This window comes from Paroedura picta, chromosome 2, assembly GCF_049243985.1.
Source record: "Paroedura picta isolate Pp20150507F chromosome 2, Ppicta_v3.0, whole genome shotgun sequence".
Lineage (NCBI taxonomy): Eukaryota > Metazoa > Chordata > Lepidosauria > Squamata > Gekkonidae > Paroedura > Paroedura picta.
Window position 1 is genome coordinate 127,984,018 of NC_135370.1, and position 26,807 is coordinate 128,010,824.

General features: G+C 42.7%; 1 protein-coding gene and 1 long non-coding RNA gene across 7 annotated transcripts in view; one reads left to right on the plus strand and one right to left on the minus strand.

Annotated features, from left to right (window-relative positions):
- SLC8A3 (solute carrier family 8 member A3) overlaps positions 1-26,807 on the minus strand; it is a 205,768-nt gene that overhangs the window by 117,929 nt on the left and 61,032 nt on the right. The window lies entirely within an intron of this gene.
- LOC143830297 (uncharacterized) lies at positions 113-10,413 on the plus strand. 3 transcript variants are annotated; one of them, XR_013228413.1, is made up of 5 exons: positions 113-175; positions 5,262-5,415; positions 7,488-7,595; positions 9,622-9,772; positions 10,033-10,409. It is a non-coding gene; the product is annotated as an uncharacterized LOC143830297 (long non-coding RNA). The 3 variants fall into 3 exon arrangements; XR_013228415.1 differs by lacking the exon at positions 113-175 and adding an exon at positions 1,774-1,822 and having other exon boundaries at positions 10,033-10,413; XR_013228414.1 differs by lacking the exon at positions 113-175 and adding an exon at positions 2,179-3,130 and having other exon boundaries at positions 10,033-10,413.

The window sequence follows — 26,807 nt, forward strand, 5'->3', positions numbered from 1 at the left end:
TGAAGAAAGCCAGAACTCTGATTGGGCAAGAAGGGCTGTCTATCTGGCTGTCCTGTTCATGATTGGTTCCATCACTTAGCTGTTCATTTTTAAAATACTGGACTTTTATATATTTACCTGTCCCAGTAAAACAGACTGCTAGCAACTGTAGCTCTGGGCTAGCAAGTAGTCAAAGGTGATAAGGAAGAAGCCCATGCTAGGAGATGGTTGAGAAGAGGCTGTCATATTTATCATATTTAGCCTATCATATTTATGTTCCAAGAATCAAACTGTTAGGCTCTCTATGGCTTTCTTTTTTTAATTAAGCTGTTTATGTATATAAGCAGGCAACAGCCATGTTGTCGTTGTTATTACTGTTATTATTATTATTTTAATAATAATACCACTCCCAGACGGTTTGTGGCGGGTTACATATGTCTGAATAACCCCCCCTATAAAACCCCATTAAAACCCCAGGCATAAAAATCACAATTCATTAGTCAAAAACCAAAAAGGAAGGAGACATGGCGGAAAACAAAACCCTCACTAGTCTCAATCCCCCCAGTAAACATCTCATAGAGGAGTGGGAGGGAAGAGGGTGCAGATGGCATTTGCAACCCGTATACCACTTTCCTGGAAGGGGAGTCATGCAGATCTCCCTAGCCGTTCTGGCCTCAACCATAGACCTGGTGGAAGAGCTCTGCAGGGCTCACAGCTCCTCCGGAAGCTCATTCAACCAGGTAGGGGCCAGGACCTAAAAGGCCCTGGCCTGGGTCGAGGCCATTCGGCTTTCCCTGGGACCGGGAATAACCAACAAATTAGTACCAACCAACAAATTAGTACCAACCAACAAATTAGTACTGCCTGTTGCATAGGGCAACAGGCAGTCCCTCAGATATACGGGTCCCGGACCATGGAGAGCCTTAAAGGTGATATTATACCATGACTAGTCTCAAATATTTACTGTAGAGCTCATCAAGTTTCTGTAAACATTTGTACTTTGGGGTGACTTGTTCATTTCTGCAGGAAAAAACAAAAGCAGACATATGCTACATCCCCCAAACAATCCCCCTGCCACCTCTTTATCCCTCATGGAGACCAGGCATTGTACTCTGGAAAACCATGTCTTACAAGCAAACCAATATCTGGACACTGGAGTCCTGAAGGGAAACATTTTCTACTTAATAGCTACAAAGACAGCCATACAACAAATATTGACGCTCCCGGAATAACCTTCTTTTAACAGCTGAGAAGGCCAAGGTTAAAGTTATCAAGGGCACATCACAAAATAAAAGTGATTCAAAGGACAGTTCGAATGAAGAAATACTGCCATTTACTATGATTATAGATTAAGCTAGTGTGAATTCCCTTCCATAAGGGGAACACAGGTCATATATATAAACCACTGCCATGCATTGACAATTTCACTATTTTACTAGTTAAGTACAAAACCAATTCAAAATTAACACAGAAAAATCATAAAGCAATTACCACAGATATTGGCAAAGCTAGGGATGAGTAGACTGTTCACCCTTCCAGCACCATTTTTATTTTTGTTCCTCGAAGACTGATTCCCTGATATTCAACTCTAATTCTGAAGCATCCATTTAGTCATTCTTTTAAAAAATAATGTAGGCCAGCAAGGGTGATACTACCCTTTCTACTTTAGTTTATCCAACCCACAAAAAGGCAATCATGGGTTTCCCTCTCAGTTATATGATTAGGTGCCAATCAGATACCAAGTTATTTAAGGCTGCCTTTTTTCCCTAATCCTGATGGCTGCTCTGTGCTTGTAGCAGGTGCATGAGATGTAGAGATTCAGCCAGCATTTCTTAACATGAAGGTATACTGCTTGAAAGATACACTTGTTGGATTTCTACCTGTCATGTTGTTTTAAAGGCACGGGGAAATGTGGCAATCCTTGCACGCCTGTAATTGGCAAAGAAGCTTCTTAGGAATAGCATGGCAAGGCTCAAAATGCATGCTGTGACTGTCTGAGCAGAGAGTCTCTCATGAGTTCAGAGTTCCACATCTGTGCTCAAAGGTGGGGGCGTCATATCAGCTTTCAAGATGTTCTCTTCTTCGGGATGGTGCTACCATTTGCTTTCTCCCCTCCCTCCATTTGTAGACAGCTGTGAACACAAGCACTGTGAATGGGGCTGTGGAGAAGGAAAACTAAGAACGTCACAGCTCATTCCAGGGAGGAAGAGATAAAGCACCCTGGAGCCCTGATGGCAGAGCTTTGCATGTCACATCAGTGCCTGCTAAGGGCAGCACAGCAGCAGAAATCTCAAGGGGAAGAATGCACGAACAGAAAAGCAACGTGCTATATAGAAAATGGGGGGGGGGGGGGAGAGCGCTAAGTCAGCGGAGATGTTTCACATAGTTATGAAAGGCTATTTTCAAACTACCTTGAAGACTAGAATAGTCTCATACCGCTGTGTGTGTTTTCAGCTAGGAACAAAGTTCTTTTTTCCGTTTTTTCTTGATGCATTGCATCCATGTTGTGTCCTCCTAGCTCATCTTTTAAGTCATTCGCTGCCAGCAAGGCACAGAAGCCAGCAGGATTAAAGCAGAGACTGTGAGCCTATCCTTACCAAAGCTCCCCTGGCAACCGCCAGTGCTGAATCCCTCCTCTCAGGTATCCCTGGGCAAACCTCAGAAGAGGGATCCCCAAGAACGGTGGCAGCAAATCTGCAGCAGCAGCAGCCGCCTTGTGAAAACAAACAGAAAGGAAGCTGATAGACAAACTGGGACAAGATTAGCAACCATTTGAAGAAGGGCTGTTTCCACATCTGATGCTAACAAGCACACTTGAGCCCTGTGTGAATACTGTTAATGCAGCACAGGATACAAAAGGGAATTCAAATGCAGAGTCTCCATTCATTCTGTTGCACTCACTATTTCGGCTCACGATAAGAGGAGAGGAAGGAGAAACTGCACTCGGCAGTTTGAGGGCACTCGGCAAATCTGCTATCAGTACCAAAAGCACGGCTTCTGCTATGTGTTGCCTACCTGTACTTACAATTTGACAAGAGAGAACTGCCAGCTTTTCCTTTCAAAAATAGTTACTGGGGGCAGACCCAGGGCTGGATCTCACAGGCCAGGAGTGGAACGTGAAGGAATATTTCAGGCTGAGTAGAGCCAGCATGTAAGTACTAGTGTGGTCGGAGCCAGAAAGAACCCAGAGTGCCACGCATTCATGGATTTACTGGCTGTATTAAGAAAATATTGGCTAGTTTAAAAACATATAGGAATGACTGTAAATCAGGCAATATGTGTGTGGGGTGGTGGCAGACATTTTCCATTCCCTTGATGCTACTTGTCTTGTAGCTACACAAGCTGGCAGAACTGTCACTTCGACACTCCACTCATTTTAAGAAGTATTAATAAAAGTGAAGAGTCAAGAGACCTTTGAGTACAGAAGGTCAGAGAAGGATATTAGAAAAATGGGAGAAAGCACCCAGAACGCATATATTGGTTATTAGATGAATATATAAATATAATATAAATATGAGAGAATCAAACAAGTAGCTCCTTTCTGTTTAACAGAACAGTGGTGGCAGCTGCTACAATTTATCTCTGCCTTCCTCCAAGGAGCTTAAGGAAGTCCTATGGTCCTCTATGCCTTCATTTTCTAATCTACTTGGTGACAAAAAATATTTCAGAGAGGATATTAGAAAATATCTTGAGACCCTTATGTAGGACTTTGTCTCCCGGAGAAGGAGTTCTGCTGTCATCTTAAGTGCCAGGTACAGACTAGTCCTACAGAAACCAAACGTTCAGAGATATGCCATGAGATCAACAGAAAACAGTTATTCCTATTTTTAAAAGGCTAACATTTAGGGCTTTTTAATTTAGGGAAACTGGAGCGCTAGAGGTTTGTAAATGGACAGAGTGTGGAGAAACTTTTTTAAATTTAAGGTTACCTGATGAAATTGCTAGGAGACAAATTTCAAACAGGTAGGATGTGGAACTCCTTGACGCAACTAATTGTGTCAGTGATGACCACTGACTTCAAAAACTTTAAAAATGGTTAGACCAGAAGTCCACCAGTGTGGCATCCATGGGCACCATGGTGCTTACCACCTGTCCTGGTGCCCACCAAGTCTTTTTGGAAACTGGGCGGGGCCAAATGAAGCTTTTGCCCAGAATGGCTTCTGATTGGCCACTTCAGATCTGATTGCCTGTGCAGGTTTTGGTGTTTTGTTTTACCAGGATGCTGTTTCCATTGGCTACAGAGGAAAGGACGCGCAGTAATGGGTTTAAACTACAAGTACATCAATATAGGCTAGATATCAGGAAAAATATTTTTCACAGTCAGAGTAGTTCAGCAGTGGAATAGGCTACCTAAGGAGGTGGCGAGCTCCCCCTCACTGGCAGTCTTCAAGCAAAGGTTGGATACACACTTCTCTTGGATGCTTTGGGCTGATCCTGCGTTGAGCAGCAGGTTGGACTAGATGGCCTGTATGGCCCCTTCCAACTCTATGATTCTATGATTCTATGACCACAGCACATAGACATTCACTGCATTACAGAAAGTAAGCTGTGTGCATGCAAGAAATTCTTTTTGAACACTTATGTTCATTTTTAAAGTAATTCTGTTAAACAGAGTTTCTTCATGTGAAAAGCTGAAGAGTTATTATTATTATTATTATTATTATCCTGTCGCAGCCATTTTATAGTTATGCCCATTACCCTGTGTTGGAATCCAAATGTGCCCACAAGCTAAAAACAAATTGGGAAAACCTGATTTAAACAAATTCATGAAAGATTGCCATGCTAACAGAACTACCAGCTTCTAATACCATTGTAGGCAAGGGGTTTGGATTTAGAAGGGTATAATTCCACTTAGGATGGCTCTGCATTTATAACACAGGATGAGTCTGTGCATTGTTTTGTTGTTATGGTTTAGTGTCTGCTAGCAGTTGGCTTGGGGACATTTTTGTTAGGAACTGTCCAAAAACAAAGTCTACTGATGTTTTACTGGCATAAGCCTTTGTTAAAATAAGCACATATGGAAGGTCCAGTAGTGAATCAAATCTGCATTATAGTGCTCTGTTGCTGAACATGATGAGCAGCTAAGCCTGTTGTAGATATTCATAGATATGCCATATGCAACAGTGACACTTCTGTGGATAAAAGTTCTGCACATGTACTGTCAGAGTGTGGAAAAGTGGAAGTTTCTCTGAAATTAAAGAGCCACATTTGGACATCCCAAGTCTAAATAACTGAAGCTCTCCATCTTTTAAATCTGTCTTTACGGGATTCGTCAAACGCAGCGAGATCCTGGAGAACATCAGGGTTGTGATGGAACTATCATAGTTCTTCCACCAGGCTTATGGTTGAGGCCAGCACACAGGAAAAATTAACACCATATGGACCTCCCCTACCAGTACGCCATCTCCTTCTCCCCTTGACAGAGAGACCTACCAGGTAATCAGCTTTGTATAAATACTAATTAACAACTGTGAGCTGCCAGTTAAATTTCTGAATATATTAGAATGCATTTTTATAAATTTCAAACTATTTATTTTATGTTTTTATACTGTAATGTTATTGTCATGATGTACTCTGCCCCAAGAAGGCAGGACCAAGAGGAGTAGGCTATAAATTTAATGAATGAATGAATGAATGAATGAATGAATGAATGAATGAATGAATGAATGAATGAATGAATATCTGTTTTATGGATATCCTATCTGGCTGCCTAATGTTACTTCCATGGGGAGTGTTAATCATAGAATCATAGAGTTGGAAGGGGCCATACAGGCCATCTAGTCCAACCCCCTTGTTGTTCGTGCTGTCAAGTCACAGCTGACTTATTTATGGCAATCCTGTAAGGTTTTCAGGGCAAGAAATATGCAGAGGTTCTGGAGTTCCTTAGTGGTCTCCCATCCAAATATTGACCAGGGTCGACCCTTTTAAGTTTCTAAGATTTGGCAAGATCAAGCTAGCTTGGGCTAGAGTCTGCTTTAATATGGATAATTTTATAATGGTTGTTTTTATGCTTTTACTGTGGTTTTTTTTTGTACTTTGAGAACAAAACAGAGTAGGTCTCTGGAGAGGTGGCAGACACATTTTCTAAACAAACAAACAAACATTTTCCTGGCTTTTACTAGTAAAAAATTCATGTCCCAAAACATGATGATTCAAAGACCCAGTAATTATGACTGCAAGCTAATGCTACTACAGATGGTATTCTTATTCATAGCAATGTCTGATCCTAATATCTAATTCATACAAGGACTCAGAGCAAAAGCAGAATCAAAGGATTTTGTGAAGAAGACAGAAAAACAATTACAAAAGCAGGAAGTGCCGCCTTCCATCCCCAGTTGAGTCTCCATCTGTCAGGGGCTGTCTGCCTTGCCTGCATTCTTTGCTATCCATCTCTATCTCTCTCCACGCAGTGACAGTTTCAGGCCACACTCTGAACTTTCTCCCCATAGAGTGGTATATTCAAGAGTCATGGGGCATGACATAACATTCTAGCTATTGTAAATGACTAGAGGCAAAGCCTGTTGCACCCAGGAATAAAATGGGCACTAGCACATACACCTGCTATGTTACCTTCCTGGGTTCTGGCCCTTCACCCCTCACCCCCTGCTCCCTCCTTGATCTTGAGATCCAGTGTGGTGAAGTGGTTAAAGAGTAGCAGACGCTAATCTCAAGAGCCAAGTTTGATTCCTGACTCCTCCTCCATATCCAGCCAGTTGGGTTGCCAACTTCCAGGTGGGGGCCTGGAAACCTTCAGGAAGATGAAAGAGAGAAAGAAAGAGGGAAGAGAAGAGGGAAGGGAGGCATCATTTCTGGAGAAAACAGTTGCTTTGGAGGGACACTGGCCTTCCTACCTCCACCTCCACACAACCTCCATACAACAGTGTCTACACAGGACACCACTGTCTCCATCTTCCCATCAAACTCCTCATCTTCCAAAGGCCAGGTCGGGCAGACCATTGAAAGGTGGACAGCCACCTTCCCACCACCACAACTTCCAGGTTAGGAAGGCCGCAAGGGCAGTGGGCTGCCACCTTCCTCCCCCCCCCCATTCCCCAGTGATCAGCTAACTCTCAGGCACATGTGATATGGTCCCTTCAAATGTATATGTGTAAGGAGTAAGGGAATGCTGTCAGAAGAGAATAGTAACTCATTGGGGACTGAAGAGGAAGGGTTAAGAGACTTCCCATTTGTATCCTGAAAGTGCATGATTAACCCTGGACTTCAAAAACTTGAAGCAAATCCAGACTCTTATAGGCCAGCTGATTTCATTTACAGGAAATGCAAGTATATACCTTTTCCTTACACTGTGTGCTTCAGGTAACGTGTGATATGCAGAGGCTCAAATGCACTCAATTTTCACAATTCCTTGGCTTTAAAAGAAAGACCTGATCACACACAGCAGTCAAGTGAAAGAATCGACTGCCCGGGTAAGCGACTGATACAGTGTCTGAGAAAGGAAGACCTACCCAAGGCTGACTTTTCCTATCCCTGCCTTTTTTTTACACTAGTGCTGGGAAACCCTGGTTGGCCAAGATATATACAAGCTCATTGTGGCTGAATTCATCTGTTGCTTACTGGGATCATTCTTTCATCAAAAAACTTTCATCATGGCACAGGTGAGCAATTCAAACCTTTCTTCACCTGCCATGAGTGACAACATGTTGTCTTTCCCTCACTATTGCTGCACTCACCTTTTGCTTCAAATGCTGTCCCTTTGGCAGGCAATAAAAGCTTGAGATGCACTAGATAGGAAGTCTGTTTTTCTTCCCTCCTGCGCAGGAGATTTTATTATTACAGTAATAAAGAAAGAACAATGGTAAAGGCTGGAGGGAGATGGTACTCCCCTCAGAGCACCACACTTTAATAAAGGCAGTACAGATTCTCAGGAGGACACTGTCCTGAAGGGGCAGATGACCTAGGTTTTGGTTTACCAAAAATATAATACATATAATCATGTCACAGCACAGTCATTTCCCATGGTGTTCCAAATGGATATAACACAGACCTAGTGAAATGTGCCGTGGCCTGCAAAAACTTATGTCCCAATGCATTTCTTTTAGCCTTTAAAATGCCACAACTAACTAACCTGGCCTATTTTGAAATTGTAAATAAATACATTTATAAATAAATAAAATTGTGAATAAATGTTTTAAATATTATTTATAGCCCACCCTTTTGCTTTTTGTTATTCACAGTCTGATGGGATATTTACTCCTGAACCTTGCTTTTATTTGTTCACCATATATGGTGTACATTCAGAGAACAAATAAAAGCAAGATTAAAGATGAAAATGAGTGGTTATGAGTCTACTTCCCCAGTGCTGAATGAAAGTGCAGAATTCTTCTAGATATACCCTTTCTATAACAATAATCAAAACTGAAGTTCATGGAAGTCCCATTATATTTCTTTCTTGGGCCAGAGCACACCATCTAGAATACGCTTAAATGTTTCTCTCCTGTCTATTGTCGTGTTCTCACTGGAGCTCTCAAACACATGGCTAACTTTCTTCCTCACTTTTCTTAATGCTCTTCTGTTCATTTTTGGAGAAAATTGAATGAATGATTTAGGAAGCTCCAGCATCCCACAAAACAAACCTCCATTTAATGTGCAACAGGCAATAATTCAAGTCAGCTCCTTCACCAGCAATTCTTTCAATGCACCTTTCCTGTCACTCCTTGGCAAGACAAAACAGATGGAGGGTGCTTGCCAGTCTGTCATTTTTTTTTGGGGGGGGGGGGGAAGAGTAGCTGGCAAGGAGTGACCTTGCCATTTATGCCAGTAAGCAAGATATATCTCATTGCAAGGCATAGAGGTGGTCTTTTCAAAGACATCTTAGGTTTGCAAATTAGAGACCTTGAAAGACAGAGAAAGAGAGATGTCTTTGTCTCCTTAAAAATGTGGCTACAATCTAAAGACAGACACTGTCATTTGTCTTCTCTTGATGGCTTCCATATGAAACATGCTATATTTACAAGCCACAGGAATTGTGCTTGGGAAATGACACCATGTAAACAATCTTATAGATTCTGTTACTGAAAACAGCTTCTCTGTGCTTCTTCTCTGGGGCAGCGTTCTGATGTTAAGAAGCACCCATGTTGCTGAGGCATAAAGCAGATGAGTTTTCAGCCTGTAACTGTGCTCTTTCTGCAAATTTAACAATAACCACAAAAACTAGAGGCAATATGCAGGTCATATTATAGGGCTGTGAATTTCATCAAATGCAGACAGTGATGAGGGCAGAAGAGTAATAATGTGCACAGCAGGTATATGCTATCTCGTGAAGAGGACAGTGGTTAAAAAAATTTGCCTCTAGAACAACTACCCATTATTGCAATGGGTAAGAGCATCAGCCAGCATCAAACTGCACAGCACCATGGCTCAGGTGACTGTTTTTATTTTTAGAGCGCACAGCTTGCTGCTGAATGAGAAATTCCATTGGCTCACTTCTAACAGGTGCTGCCAGTCCCCAAGATCAGACAGGAGGTTATAGCGATGGCCAACTCTTGTTTGCTTCTAGTATCTAGAGATCTCTGTATGTTTACTGCCTGTGTTCACAATCCATAGTCATTATTATGACTGTCCTCCATCAATCTTTTATACTCTTTCATTCATTAACTTTTATCGGCATTCCTATTCTTTTAGCAATGACAGTCTCCAGATCAACTGCACAACGAGAAATTACTGGAGCAAATGGTCAGTAATCATAGTGGAAGTAAACACAGAGTGCAGATAAAACAGAAGCAAAGCAGATGACAGAAGAGGATGACTGACAGTTGAAAGATCACATCTGGAGGTGAGAGATACATCTGCTGATAGCAGCTATAAAAGAATGCAGCCTCTCTAGGATGCCCCCCCCACACACACACAAAGGCCCGATTTAAATTAATGGGAGTTGTACAGTGGTGTGCAGGTGTAAGCAGCATTTCAGGTAACATGAGTGGCTGCAGAAATGTGCACAACAAAGATCCCAATAAATAACTGATGGATTTAAATACTTCTAGACAGGTCTGATATAAATCATTGCAGGTTATTGCCATTTCATTTTTATTTCAGAAACAGCTTGGCTCTTCATGTATTGTCATTCTTTGAAATCAATAAACCAGAGTAAATGCAAAGAGCCAAACCACCAAGTTGGCATCATGGACCATGCTCTGACCAAGAGATTAATGTCTGAGTTTTTAAATGAAATAAATAAAAGGAGGATGGAAGGGACTATACCAGCAATGCTGTGTTTCTTGGTAAGGGAAGAAAACCTTTTTTCCTTGGTGGCTGAGTTCCAGGGCTTGTTACCAAATAACAGTAGACCTTGATTGCAACAGTATACATTGGTTTGGATAGCAAGAGCAGGGGAGGTTCTTACCTGGGATAAGCTATGTTTATTTTGACTGTACTCTAGCAAAAGTTAGTCTCATATAAGAATAATTCACAGAAGTGTTTGGAGACCAGGTTATTGCTTGTGAGATCAAAGCCAACATGTTTTGATGCAAAACTACCCCTACCTTCAGGGGAACCTGCATCCATTAGGTATCAAGAAAACGCATATTAAAAGGAAAAAGCTAGAGACTTAAAAAAATGAAAGTCTGGAATTCACAGAACCTGGTACACATATTGATACAATGTTATATCTTTATCATACGATGCAATTGCTGAATTTTTAAGAATCCCCCGGGGTGAAGGGAAAGGACATAGCCACTGTGACAACCAAGCCTCAGGAGAGGCCACGAGGGCGGGGGGGGGGGGGGGCAACTGGGAGAAGCTTCCAGCAGAGACACCAAGTCTGGGGCCAGTTTAGTGCTGTCCTTTTAAAATGTCAAAGGGCCACCAGCAGAAACTGGGTCTAACTGACCTTTAGTTATTGGTGTCTCTATTCTCTTGGGAAGACTAACAGCTGTTTGACAGCTAATTTCCTGTCCTTCCTGCCACAGTCCTGCGTCTCCCCGAAACCCCAAACACTCCCCAAATTCCTGGAGATAAATGTGTATCGTTCTGGCTTGGGAGATCTGAATGTGCATCATGCATACAGGGCAGTTTTTCTTTCTCAGTTCTAGCGTCACTTGCAATCAGTGCCACTATCACTGATTGGCTACATTGTGCCACATAATATCCTCATGTTCACTGATTGCCTGGGAAAGAGGGGATTACAGGAAAGTGAATCGGAATCTATAAGGGTATCGTGAAATGATACTTCAGAGAACGGTTATTGCCCTTCCCCAGCACTCCTTTTACATTTAAAATGTTTGCCAGCAAAAATATGCCATAGCCCTATAAATAGGATCACCATTGATGACTAATTTTGTCTCTAGATCTTGTACAATCCTTATCTCCGTGCTCAGAAAAGGTCTGCATGACGGTTATTTCCAGCTCCATATTTCTTTGTTCTGAGTAAACGGAAATATAGGTCATTTTATTTAAAGCAGTCTGGGGAAGATTAGAGCAGGTCTGTTAAACGTGTGTCTCTGGGCAGGGTGCACACACTGAGGCCTGCCTGAGGCTGCTAAACTGGGAACATCGGTTTATCCAGCACCTGGTGGGCCACAAAACAGTAGCTCACATGGAAGGGTGGTTTGTGGTTTGCACAAGTTTGACAGGCCGGGCTCAGAGAGAGCTTCCAAAGGAAATTAACTTCTCTGTGTTTGACACACCCTTCCTCCTGGGGAAGAAAAAGATTTGGAAAAAAGCCGAAACAGGGATTGCTGTCTGGGTCAGCGTGTACTGCCTATCCCATATGCAGAGAGTGCCCCTTAGCTGGAGCCATCGTGCTGTGCTCTGGCAGAGTCACTGCACCACTCTAATGAGACACAAATCTTTCTAATTACCACAATATGCAATTTTCTCCAGGAGCTGGAAGACACAGAAGGGGAGAGGAATGCTTTGCAATAGATAGTGCTCTACCAGGGTGGTAGGCAATGTATGCTGGCCACAGAAGAAATCTAAAATGAACTAGACCCATAAGACCTATGTGAGAAACAGCACAGTCATAAATGGAGCAGGAACCTCCTCAGGCTTTTAAATAATCATTGCAGGAACATGCCACCCAGAAAGTTTTTCCTCCAGCTACATAGAATGGCTAGGAAATGGTTAGGATTTAAGGAATATAAAGTACATAAAGTGGGTTGATCTTCCCGCCTTTTTTATGTCCTCGGTGGGGCAGCTATGATAGTATTAACCTGGCTTGGCCAGACTTCATTTGATCCTTTAGCAGCTCTTTTTCTTCTAACTGGTTTGGACTACACATACAGCAGACTGAGATGGGACACATCTGAGGCGGTAGTAGGGGCTGTACTGCTTCAGCCTACAGCAGGTCATGTTTTCAGGGCTCCATTGTGTACAAGTGCCTTATAAAATAAATTAGCATATCAAGGGAAGAGGGTCTAGCCTAGCTTGTTGCATCCCATGTTAGTTTTCCGCTTTATTTGGAATTATTGAATTTTGGGAACTTCAAAAAGATTCAGTGACCTGCCACCATCATTACCTCGATCTGCTGCATATATAGATGTGGCCTGGACGCAAGCACAGGGCAGGGGTGTATGTCTATTCTAAAATCTATATTCTAAAGTCTATATTCTAAAATCAGTTTTAGTTAGCTGATATAAGTGTGCCATAGTCTACATTCCCCCCCTCTCATCAGAAGTAGTGGAAACATCTCAATTTCCATCCCATGTGCATTCTTCACTACTGTAGCCAAGCCTGTCCCAGTAGCGCTTGACGACATTCAGGTTCAGGAAACATCATCATGGGATCATCACCTTCCTGGAAAAACTTGCAATCATACTATTGAAACACGTGTAGGGATAGGCATGAACTGAAAAAATTAGGTTCATGTCAAATTGGGAGGTTCGTTTGCAAACCAAATCAGTTCATAGTCCCTCAAGTCCTATTTAAAAGGACCTGCAGTTACTTTCAATGGTGTTAGCAGAAATCCCCCCCCCCAAAGCTAAACTCTTTGAGGCTTTCTTGTGCAGTCCCTTGTGCATCCCATTCATGATGAATTTCACTTTGTGGCTTGGTTTGTGCCCATCCCTACATGTATCTAGTTCTAAATGAGGGGCTAAGCCAGTGCTGAGGTATACATCAGACTGCAGGTGGGGTTCACATAATTCAATGCGCCTCAATATTTTTTTCTAACGTTCCTTCACATGGAAAACTAGGCCTCAGGAAGAAATTTCTAGTCCAATGTCTCTGGAGAATACTTGTTTTCAGGGCAAATGGCTATTTGTGTTTTGTACCGAAGAAGATTCTGTCCTTGGAGCTCCTTCGTAATAGTCTGAAGTGGTATGGCTTGGCTAAAGGTTTACCACCTCAGTAATGATGATTCCAAATGCAATATTTGATTTCTTAACCTCCTGCTGTGTAACTGAGGACCAGCTGGACAGTAGAAATCACAGCTAATGTGTCCAAGTTCTCTTCCTCTCCCCACAACAGACACTCTGTGAGACAGAGGAGGAGCTAAACTGCATGGCTACTTCTGGTCTCCTTTGGTCAGTGAAAAGCAGGGTATAAAAAAAGCTCTTATTCTTTGTGCGTGCTGACCCATCAACAAATATGGGGTTGGGTCCAGTGGGCCCATGGGATATTGTATCCAAGGTCCTCCAAATCTAAAAGCCATCTCAACTTAGTTCTTATACCTTGTACCTACAGCAGCAGACTTTCTTTTGCTCTTAGCATTCCTGTGCAGCTAAAGATAGATTTCAAGGTGATCAATAGAAAATTTACCACTTATTCCTGTATCAAAATGATACCTGAACAAAAGTTTGCTTCAGACAGCAGCCTAAGCTTGGGCTGGCTGGTCCTGTTTAGGGTGGCACATTTTAATATACCGTAACAAAGATCAGAGTGACTGATGCACCAAGGTAAACATTGTCATAAAGTTACGCATTCCATACTATTTCTAAACATATTTGAAGGCCCAAACTTTAAAGTAAAAAACTGTCTCCTATGAAGCCCTTTCTGCAAGGAGGGTGATGGGAACAGTTTCACGCCTCAGTGCCCAGGCTTCTGTTAAAAGGCACAACAAGCCATCCAGGCAATACCCATCACAGTGCTACAGGAACTGGAGATTTCCACTGACAGGTGAATATGCAGCATGATCACATACCTAATGAAACAGCCTTGTTTCCTATTGATTGCCAATCAATAGTCACATCCCAGCTCTGCCTTTCAGTTTCTGCAGTCCTAAAAGGTAGTAATCACAATCAAGAGTAGTGGCTGCCAGATGATATAGCAGTATCGGCACAGTAGCCAAGTGGGACCTCAGACCTCAGCTGCCAGGTCATGACCCCAACACTGATTCAGGTGAGTAGTCATGTTGCAAAGATTCCACATGAGGGATTAGCCCCCAGGATAGACTCTTGTTGTTCGTGGGTTTTAGTGCTGCCTCCACATGACATTGGCAGCAACCTGGAGCTGACGCGAGTTTTCACCTGATTTGCTACATAATGAGGGAAATTGCAAAATCACGATTTGCCACTTCTTGCCGTGCTGTAATCTGGGGAGCAAACAGGGGCAAGCCTGTGTGGAGGGAGAAATGCATAACAGTCTTGGTAGTGTTCTGCCCATCCTTGAACCCGCCTCCCCTCTCTTTTTCCAGATCGAGAATTAAAAACAAAAAATATGGCATGGTCCGCATCGCTGCTGGACTGCAAAGCTATGTGCCCTATGTAAAAATAAAATGTTCTCCTCATTGTGCACTGTAATTTTGGGATCAGGCAGCCAAAACACACTCCTGTTTGTGTTTTCTGGCAGTGGGGCATGGAAAGGGGGGGGGGAGGGGAGACATGTGATGAAGCAGCCCTCTCCCTATCAGCTTGGCGTCTGCTTTCTTTGTTTTAAAACTCTCCTGTGAACAAACACTCACTCATTGGGGTCCAGTTACCATGGTCAGCATATCATAAATCTACCTGAACCTAAAGAAGGACCATTACACCAAGAATCCCAAAAAGAGATCTAAGGAGAGAATGCTTTATTGATGTGGCATGATCCCACAGCAACACAGAAATGTAAGTGTTTTTTTTTAAATGTTCTGGTGTTGTGGCATTCCCCCCTAGCAACGCAGAAGTGCACTTTTTTTTTTTTGTATTAATTTCGGAGCTCGTGGAGATAGAAGTTTTACTCTCCAAAACAACCATTGTGCAGGGATTAGTGGCCTGCTGTGACTGACAAGCCGAGGAGTGGGGGGGAGAAGTTTGGGTTGTTCTCGCTTGCCGTTTCATTGGGAGGCAAAAAGCATTGGAGACGCAAATCAGTCTTGGACTGAAGCAACAGACCAAAATTCAAGCCAAGTGACATTTTTAAGACCAAGAATGAAATGGAGGTTACCAGTCCAAACATACAGGTAGAAGGTCAACATCAAATTAGCAAACAACATAATGAAGTTTAACAGCTGCAAAGATCAAACAGGAACAACAAGCTTAATTTATATGGTCACCATTTGTTTGGAATTAATTTTGAGGGGAAACATAGCAAAGCAAATAAACATGTCAAAATTGGAGATTGGAGAAAGTATAGATGTATCCTTTTCAATTGTGGAATTATGAGAGTAATTAACTGAGACCCTGTTGTTATGCTCCATCCATTTCCTCTCAAGCATGAAGGTAACAAACAGCATCCTTTTCTTTAAGGTGGGTGATTGCTTGTACAATGTTATGTCTCCTCTGTCATCAGATCAAAGAAATACATTCCAATCTTCCATTCTAAATTACATTATATTCTGCTATTCACTGCAGTATGTTATAATCATTACTCCAACTATTCAAAATAAGAAATACAATAAAATTCAAAGGAAGTATGGTCATTCTTGGTGAGAACACAAATGTAAGGACTGAATGAAATGAGCATACATAGCGAGATAAGAAACCAATATCCTTGTTAAGTCCTGGGGGGTGTTGTTCTATGTGTAATAATTTGTAATTCAGTGATACTCCTTTGCAACAAAACAGCTACTCTGAGGTCACCAACTGAATGTCTGGAAGGCTGAAGTGTTCTCCTACAGGTTTCCCTGCCTTGTGCCTATTTATCCTTTGGCATAGGGTATATATATTAGTCTTGGGAACAAAAAGAAGGGGATAAGATCAGGGCTGTAAGGTAGATGGGGGTAAAGTTTCCCAATGAAATTCTCATAGCACACCCCTTTCTACCCTTGAAGAATGAGCAGGTGCTTTGTCATGATGGGAAAATTTCCTGGCAGCAACTTTCCTGGCCTTTTCCTCACCAATGCAGTTTTCCATTTTTTTTAAGGCATCCTGACAAGACTAAGTCCAAGACAGCTTATCTGCAGCCATCCACTGATCACAGAGACATGTTTAAATGTTTTATTGGGAATAAACGTGTACATTAAAAATCTATTATTTAGCTGGAGATTTAATGCTACCTGATATATGATCCTACCTTTGCCCTTGAGCCTTTATCTTAAAACATTTCCTGCACTGTGATCCAGCTTAACTTCGCTCACGTTCGATATTTTCCCTCAATTTAAGCTTTGCAAAAATTTTGATATGTCATCTTGCTTGTTTATCTCTGTTCCAAAGTAATTTGACTTTCTGGCTTCGCTGTTAAACAGTGACTGTTAATTCCTTATCACCCAGGAATGTGGCAGTTCAGCCTTGCTTGCCCTGGCTAACCATGTACTGAATGTCAGAGGATCTACTTCCAACATTCTATCCATAAGCAGAAACATAAAAACATGCCACAGTATAGCTTCCATGTCATACAATGAACCCCAACACAGAGATCAGACATCAAAACAATATCTGCACCATTAAAGAACATGCAACAAATTTCTCACATACTTCATTCCATCTTAAACCATATGTCAGTCAACATTTTTACAAGATATACAAGAGCTATATCTGTGCTGAAATAGGTTGAGAATCTCAAACCAGTTAGAGAATTTGATGTAAGATTTACAACACAATTTCCATTAACACAAAGATACTAAAAGGCCAAGGTGATAACATTTTACTAAACCAACCTTGTCAGTGAGAACAATATCAGAGTTTTTGCCTTACATCGACATCACAATATTACTCTGCACTAATGCTAAACAAAATGGAGGATACTGGATGCAGTAGGTGTCCCTGCTTTCACTGATTTTTGATAACCTCTTTCTGAACAGGCAGGAAACTGTGAAAAAGGGGGCAGGCGCTGGGAGGAAGAAGGGATGCATCCAGATTGCCAAGGCAAACAGGCCAAAGCTCCATCATCTTCTCCACCACTCCACTCCAGTCCAGCCAGACTTACTTGGTTGGTTGTGGAAGGATGGCAGTGGCTATGTGCACTGAGATACACATATTAAGGCACATGCCATGCAAAATAAAGAAGCGTGGAGTGACAGGATTTGTATATGCATGTAAGTATGGCTATGGGCCATATGCATTACACAAGTCTCAACGGAGAACAGTATTTGAATGTATATCCAAATGCACATCCCCATACACGTTGTGCTCCAAAGAGTCAAGTCCCTGGGTAAGGGCTGCTGACATTCTTGCTGTGCAATCCTGGCAGGAAAGTGTGCCAAGGCAAAGACCCTAGCCAAGTTTCTGCTTTCCTGTGACAGCATCTTGCATACATGCATAGCAAAGTTTTTTTCTTTTAAAAGACAGATGGTGATGCATTTTGTGAACACACAAAATGCTCTGGAGTGGACAAAAGCACAGACAGTTCGGATACAGCCTGGATTTTGAGGCATTTATAGCCATGTGTAAACACAGACTTCTACCCATTGCTGAAGGATAAAAGGCTACTGTGTGTATGGAGATGAAAAGAAAATGCACAGAAATTAGAAGAATTGAGCAATGGCAAGGGGATAACATGAACGTGCTCGAAGGTCGCTCTTTAAACACGATGAAACATTTGACAGGCAATAATGGTGACGGAAATGTTTTATTGCCACTGATTTAGCTTTACAGAAGATAGAAAATTTTCAAATCTACCAGACCAGTGGGATTAACAGCACAAAATTATCTCACATTTAACACAGTAGACCTGATGCATTGTCACCTGCAAAATCTTATTTAAATGAGAACTGGTGGGAAGATATATGGTGTATATGTGTGTGTTTGCAAGAGTAGGATATACAGAGAGGGCCATGTCATTTATGTCATGGGAAACAGGAAAAGAATTGGATAAATACTTCCACAGCTGCACAGAGGTAAGTGTGAGGCTGATGCTTTAAATCAGTGGTCCCCAACCACCGGGCCCCAGTACCGGGCTGCAGCTCCCTCTCCCCCCCCCCCCGTGAGAAACGTCCCAGGCTGCAAGCAAATCGGCCGCCAAAGCAGCGGGGGAGGGGGAGAGGGAAGCAGGGCCAACACAAACGTGCATGTGCAGCAATTTTACGCATGCGCGGCCGTTGGATGCCCCCCCCCCATCAGTCCGCAGCCTTAGAAAGGTTGTGGACCACTGCTTTAAATGCCTGGAGTTTGCTTGGAAGCGACACCCCTGCAACAACCTTGAAGCTATGGCTGACAATCAGATCTACATCATTTCCTCAGAGAGAATGAGCCCCAATGCACAGTTGAGTATGCAAAAGAAGAGGGGGGAATCACTTGTGCAGAGCTGGTGAACCAAGCTGACATTCTCTTTGACTCCCCAGTCATAGGTGTCAGCTCAAGCTAAATAACTGAGCTTCATCTTATTCTGAAAGCACTACTAAAGTCAAGGTGCAATTGGTAAGTCAATCAGAACTTCTAATAGTAATTTTATTTTTAAAAAATAGTTTCTTTGTCCTGCACCTTTTACCCCAACAGAAACCCAAAGCAGCTTACACTGTTCTCCTCTCATCCATTTCATCCCCACAGTAGGCTATGATAATATGACTGGCCCAAGATTGCCTAGAAAATTTCCACAGCAGAGTTGGGATTCCAACCTTGTAGCACAGCTCAACAAGTTATAGGCACAGGGTCCACATCTATGACCAACAAAGATTTATTCAGGGTGTGAGCTTTCGAGTGCAAGCACTTTTCCTCAGACTAAGAACGCCTTACATGACCGTGGGAATATATAGCAAAAATTAATTCTGTTACATTAGTAAACTGTGTCAAACATCCAAATACAGCCAATGATAATTATTTGCCAAAACAGCCAATCAATCCCCTTGAAATTCAGTTGTTGTTCACACAAACATGGGAGAAATAAAACCAGTCTATTCTGCATGGGGTTGTAACTCTCCCTAAAAAGCATGCTTGTACCTTGGATTACTGCTCAATCTGGGACAACAGGCAAAATATGACTATGTTTTATAGTGACTTTTAACAACTTGCTAGCATGTCTGTTGCAGGACAAAGTTTAAGTCCAGTGGCAACTTTAAGACCAACCAAGTTTTATTCAAGGTATAAATTTCCGTGTGTGTGCACACTTCTTCAGCTATAAGTGAGCATGCACATAAAAGCTTATACCTCGAATAAAACTTGGTTAGTCTTAAAAGTGCCACTGGATTCAAACCTTGTCCTGCTGCTTCAGACCAACATGGCTACTCGCCTATTGCGGTCTCTCCATGAGAAATGGGATCTGGCCACAATACACCATGCTCTGACCACACCAAAATTAGATTTCTATAATGAGTCTTGCATTGGGCCACTTTTGAAGACTGTTCTGAAATTTCAATTTCATCCAAAATGCTGCAGCCAGATGATTGTTGGCCCTGAGCTGAAAGCCTTCACTGGATGCCAGCTTCATTCTTGCCTTTGAAGCATGAAATAGTGTGAGCATACCTGAAGGTTACTTTCCTGCCATGGCATCACTGATTAAGATCATCCAGTTTTAGGTGCCACACGAGCCAGACAGACACACTGGAATAGGTGCAACAGTCAGGTGTCTACAAATCAAGCCATACTATGAAAAGTAGAAAGAACTGGGTATGATTAGCTTGGAGAAAAGAAGGCTGAAGAACACATGATCATGTTCTTTAAATATCTGAAGAGGTGTTATAGAGAAGATAGGAAACTGATTCACCAGAGAACAAGACTAGATCTAATGTGTTTAAAAGACAGGAGAGTAGACTTCAAATGAACACCTGGAGTAAGTTCACAATTGTAAAATCAGATCAACAGCAGAACCAGTCACCATTTGTGTGTTGGGGGGAGGCTCTTCCTTGCTGGAAGGTTTTCAGCAAAGGTTGAACAACTCTGCTTGGGAATGTTTTGCTTTGGATTTCTTGAATTGAGCAGGGAAGTTGGACTGGGTGGCCTTTATTTAAACTTTTTATAGTCAGCTTTTTTCACTGAGACGGAAGGTGGATTACATAATGGAAATCAATGCAATCAACACAATGGGACATCCAATAATAAGCAATATAAAACAGTTAGGGTTGCAGAAATTTGAACCACAGCATAAACTCAGCATGGCATGTTAACCAATGCAAAAATTTCATAGCAGGAGTATAGATACAACAATATATAGTACACCCTATACACTATAGTATACTGCACAGTCCCTCTCCATATTACAGCACCTCCCTGAACATCTGTAAACCGCTCGTGCGGAGTGGTAGTAATAAAATGCTAAGGGCAATGTGGGAGGAGAAAAAGCGGGCCCTGTCCAGGATAAAAACTCGGAGGGGCCAATCAGGAGCTGCAAAGTGACACTGTTCCTGGGGCCAGGAGAAGGCCCCGGGTCATGCCCAGGTGGGTGGCGGCCTTCTCCCGGCCCCAGGAACAGCCTCGCTATGTCATGGACGTGGCAAGGCTGCTCCTGCGGCCAGGAGAAGTCCCCAGGTCGCGGTTGGGTGGGCCGGTGGCCACCTCCCTTCTCCTGGCCCCAGGAACAGCCTCGCCATGTCACAGACGCGGCCAGGCTATTCCTGGGCCCGCCTTATGGCCCTGCCCGCTAGCGCCCGCTGTATTTTTCTTACAGCGGGCTTAAATTCTAGTTCAATTATAATATAGCACTATTGCCTTTGTAAAAATGCCCTCCTGAATCATTCCATTTTACAAAGTTTGCAGAATGTCAGGCGATTCCTTTCAGTTCTTGACTTTGATGACCTCACTACAAGGCATGCTCAGAGCTCCCTGAGCATTGGGAACTCTGTGGGTTTTTTACCCACTTTCCAGGTGTACAATGGCTCAAATTGGCACTCGAGCACGGGGAGAAGGGACTTTTAAGCCCTTCCTCCTTCTGTTTGCCTTATAATTGTGAAAATTCAATAGGTATTTGAATTCAAACGGCTGCAGAGGGTAGGGCTTAAAGATCCTTGGACCTCAAGTCAGGGTCCTCATTCAAACTGTGCCACCAGTTTAAAGAAACACTGGGAGCACCATGCACAGAAGTCCCAATGTGGAGGTTGGTCCTCAGTGTTTTGGATAACATCACTGTATATTGTGTCAGTAAGAGGCATGATTCTATAACTGTTATTTGATAATAACAATCATTTATTGCATTTTCAACTTGCTTTTCTTCCTTTATGGAGATCATGCATAAGATGACTCAAGGATCTCCGCTTTCTGCATCAACCGGACCTCATCTACATAGTTTCAGCAAGGCTCCTGTTGCCCACTTCCTCCTTGTACATGCCTGCTATCTAAATATGAGGAAACAGAACATGTCTGGAATGAGTAGATAGGGGAGGGGGGATTGTAGCTGCTGCAGCAACCTTCTGTGGTATTTTCTTTTCTTTCCTTCCTCCTTTAAATCCCAGATGATTAGCACTTGATGGATCACGGGCCTAATTAATAGTAAGTGCCAAGGGAAGGGAAATGAGCTTGTGGGAAGCATGTGAGAAGAACAGAAACTACTCCCTGAAGCAAAAATAAGTAACACAATCAATGGAAATACAGTTTCTGCTCTGGGGCCATAGGGAATGACTGATCCCTCAGCGACTTTGTGGCAGCACTATTTTCAGCTGGTACGTGAGAACCAGTACATGAGACATAAAACATTAACTGCTATCTAAAGTGGCTTAAGATTCTGTCACCTTAGGTGCTACTCTGGGGGAGCTGAGAGCTTCTGCCTAAGAGGCTGTGTAGTGATGAAAGATGCTGAGTTCAGGCCCTTGGTTCTAACACCAATTTGAATGACAGCTGGAGGCACATTTCTAACTCACCCTCATCTGCTCCAAGGTGAGATATGTGTAATCCATACACACATCTTACTATATAGAATAGAACACAAATTCCCACTCTGGAGATTACACTTGAAGGAACAATAATGTACACATTTTTGAAGAGCATCCAAAGAGTTTCTCAGTGAAAAGCATCTCATGGGCCAGGAGTCTCTCCATTTTGGGGGGTAGACCAGCAGGATGGTGCAAATTCAAGAGCAGGGACTTAAGAAGGCTGTACTGAGAAGTCTGCACTGACAGACTGAATCATTCTCTGTGTCTTTAAAGTTGGCCACATGTGGGCCTCTACTTCTTCTAACCAGGTAGGGGAGAACAGGATATGAAAGAAACATCTCTCTTATAATCGGTGAAAAATTTAGCCTTTCAAGAAAATCACTTCCCCAGCACAATATCAAATAAACTAGGCACTGCATGCTGCCTTGATGATACCAGGGAATAACTCTGACAGAAGACAGCACTGTGCAGTTTTGAGGAAAGAAGAAGAGTTGGTTTTTAGACCCTGCTACCCAAAGGAATCTCAAAGAGGCTTATTGCATTCCCATCATCTCCCCACAACAGACACACTGTGAGGTAGGTGGGGCTGAGAGAGCTCTCACAGGACTGCTCTGTGAGAACACCTCTATCAGGACTGTGACTAGTCCTAAAAGTTCCTGAGAGATTAAACATCTGAGGAATTTCAAGGAGAGCAAAAATGAAATTTTGATAAGACTAATGCAATGTGTCAGGGGATTTTGGCATATCTCTGCATGAATCTTAAAACATTTGCCTGTTGTTAGTCAAACTATTCTGTGTCCTACTGAGAGTCTCTACAACAGAGTGGCCTACATTGATAAGGACAGGACTTGCAAAAGTATTAAACCTAATATGAAAATTCAAGGTGAAATTCCTATTTGATAAGATTTTCCCTGAAGATTTTTTGGCAGAACAAAAACCAGAATTTAAAAAAGATTTTAAAATATGCACATCTGTAACATAAGTACCTCTACAAGAAGTTCACGCCCCCAGCTAATCTTGGCTGCGACTTTGTTGGATAGCTTCTCAGCTAATGTCAAGGTCATTAAACTCTTCAAATCTCAAGGTTATCACTGCATTCAAAAGACACTTTCGCTCATTCTTGCCTATTAATTTGTTAGGAGCCCTTTTTTTCCCCTTCACAGTCTTTAGAAAGATCTCAGAATATGTAGATAATTTCCTCAAGTAGCTCATCAGGTAGGTGACAGGTGTCAGGAGGTCTGATCCTCAAGCCTTCTTCTCCCTGTACATACCTGCTGGCTTTCTTCTCAAGGGGCTAATTCTTCACTGTGATCCCAATTATGCTTTTGAATAGGTTAGACTTGTTCTGTTCAAGGGAGGGAGCTGTGGGTCAGAGTGAGATTCCAGGCATCCCCTGTTAAGGGACCTCATGTAGTAGGTTCTGGAAAAGATCTCTGTCTGCTTGAGATACCAAGTGGGCTGGCTTGGTTTAAGGCATATTTTAATATTCAGTCTTCTCACAGAGGTCATTCCCCATTCACCTTTTTCATGAAGACTGTTCTCAAGTACTAATGAGTTCCATTTAGGTGGCATCTATCTTACTCAGAGTATGCATTAAAGAACATATGCCATATTTGGGACTAAAAGCCAATAATAATGATGCATCCATTACTAATTGTTGGCTTGGCAGCTATATTCATTCCACTGATCTCTTTGTAGCAGGGGAAGAGCTGCAAAATACAAAAGAACAAATACTACCTTTGTAATTATATGAGTACAAATGGATCCACAGGATAATAGGCACCTGAGACATGGAAGGGAGACATGGAAACAAATTTAGACCCCAAAACCTATATGATTAAAATTAATGCATACTGAAGAGATGGTAATTTTATGAAGGGCTTACTTTGGGCAACTTCTCACATCACTGGGAAACAATGTGGTTTTCTGTATTGGTACACATCGTGGAGAAGCATAGCCATCTGAAACAGGTGTTCTCAAGCATATATCAAATGTTTTTAAACATCTCTTGTTTGCAGCACTGGAACATTTTAAGGATGTATAAAAGGTAAAGGTAAAGGTATCCCCTGTGCAAGCACCGAGTCATGTCTGACCCTTGGGGTGACGCCCTCTAGCGTTTTCATGGTAGACTCAATATGGGGTGGTTTGCCAGTGCCTTCCCCAGTCATTACCGTTTACCCCCCAGCAAGCAAGCTGGGTACTCATTTTACCGACCTCGGAAGGATGGAAGGCTGAGTCAACCTTGAGCCGGCTGCTGGGATTGAACTCCCAACCTCATGGGCAAAGCTTTCAGGCGGCTGCCTTACCACTCTGCGCCACAAGAGGCTCTTAAGGATGTATACATATGGGTATGTGCTAAAAACAGCAAAATATGGCAAGAAAGCAAAACATGGTTGTAAATGTTTAATCTTTGGATTTCTGCTTTAGGTGGCAAAATCTGATGTCTAATGATTGGTTCTTGGGAGCCTGCTTCCTTTGCGGTACTCCATTAATGACTATATGCACTCATCACTTCCCAGGAGGTAACTAGGGATGCCTCAAATAGTGTTCAACAATTGAACTCAACAAGAGTTGGGTCGCAGGGTCTGTTTATTCCAGTCCTGGAATACCTTCCGAACAGATCTACATCTCATGAATGGCGCTAAGGACAAGCACAAAATGGTTTGTTTAAAACACAGCACTTATTTATGGCCGAAAGAGAGAGAGAAAGAGAGAGAAGAGAGAGAGTGCTTGTGACTTCTTTCACTGTCTGCTTAAACAATTCCCTGCTGAGTGGACCAGAGGCACAAGAAAGACAGGGGGTAGGTAGCACAACTCCATAAGGCTGTGTGAGAAGGTGCAATTGTGAAAAGCTGATTGTGCTGTACTTTACTGTAAGCAACAGCCACAAACGTGAGGATGAACTCACTACTGAAAAAAACCAACTTCTTAACACCAACCCGTAAACAGAATGTGAGAGAAACTGATGAGTGTTCAGGCTTCCCTACTGGAAGTTCCTGGAAACACTTCAGCTTCATATCTGCATGCTGAAGAGAAAGCTGAAGTGGCTGCCACTCACTAAGAAATTAAGTAGCCCTGGCAAAAATGTCTTGGGAGCACGTGGAGTCTTTCAGTGGGCTTCCATGAAGACAATCATCATCATCATCATCATCATCATCATCATCATCATCATCATCATCATCATCTTCATCTTCATCATCTTCTTCTTCTATTATTATTATTATTATTATTATTATTATTATATTTCTTTCCCGCCACTCCCTACGAGGCTCGTGGCAGGTAACAATAGTCTTACCCCATTAAAATACCCATTAAAGGTAAAGGTATCCCCTGTGCAAGCACCGAGTCATGTCTGACCCTTGGGGTGATGCTCTCTAGCGTTTTCATAGCAGACTCAACACGGGGTGGTTTGCCAATGCCTTCCCCAGTCATTACCGTTTACCTCCCAGCAAGCTGGGTACTCATTTTACCGACCTCGGAAGGATGGAAGGCTGAGTCAACCTTGAGCCGGCTGCTGGGATTGAACTCCCAGCCTCATGGGAAGAGCTTTCAGACTGCATGTCTGCTGCCTTACCACTCTGCGCCACAAGACTATAAAAATCCCAACATGGCGGAAAAACAATCTTATACCCACCCCCCACTACCAGAGCGGCAGGCAAAAAGAGGGAGTGATGTAGCTTCTAATCTCAGGCATGAAAAATGGCATAGAGATGAGCTCCTATCTCTAACTGGAGTGGGGCAGGAAGAGAGCACAATTATACAAATCAAGAGAAGAAAAGGTTACAAGGAGTCACAAGGCACACTGGTGAAAGGCGTATGGACTGAGGGGATTCCACTTGAAAACTCCACTTACAAAATTCAGTGACCATTTAAATTCTCTATGCTTAACCTTCCGCTACAAAGCTGTCACAAGGATACAGTGAAGGAAGGAAGCATCAGAAGCACCCTGGAGGATGGATGGTCTATAAATACAGCAGACAGACTGGGCAGGAAAGTGCTAAGTTTTGCTGGAGAGGGAAGGAAGTCATCCCTGAGGAAGTGGGGGGAGGGTGAAAGGAATGGAAAGCGATGCTTCAAAGACTGCTAGTAGAAGCAGCGAGAGGTCAGCTGCACAAGGACCTCTGCTTAATCAAGAGGAGGGGACAAAAAGCAAGAATCTGCACACTCTCATTAGGGAAGAGAGGAATTCATACAGCTTCAGGGCCACGTCTGAGCAAGCCAAGAGTCTTCTACTGCTACTCAAGAATGAAGATCTCACTTGGGTGAAGAGGAATCTTCTGACCCATTACAGTGTGCCACTATCTTCCTCATTGCCTAAGTTGACCTTGTGCATAAAACAGGTCGCAGTTCTGAGAATACTAATTCGAGTTCCTTCACTTTAATTTCCTATTTTTCTTTAACCTAAAAATATTTTTCCTTCAAGTCCACATGACTATCTTTATTTATTTAACTAATTTCTATACCATCCCTACCCACAAGTGGGCTTCAGGCAGTTTACAATAATAACAACAAAGATAAAAGCAGCACTCCTCTCCCCACCCTTTTAAATTCCTCTGCCAAACAAACCAGACCTGGGATGGGCTAAAATAAGGGGAGGAGCCAAGGAGAAGAAGGGAGGCCTGTATATTTTCAGACATTTATGGCCTCAACCATAAGCTGCCATTACAGGTCCTGTGGAACTTTGATGGCTCCATCAGGGGACAAATTTCAACTGGCAACTCATTCCACCTGGTTGAGGCAGGGCCAAAAATGCCCTGGCTCTGGTCAAAGCCAGGCAAACACC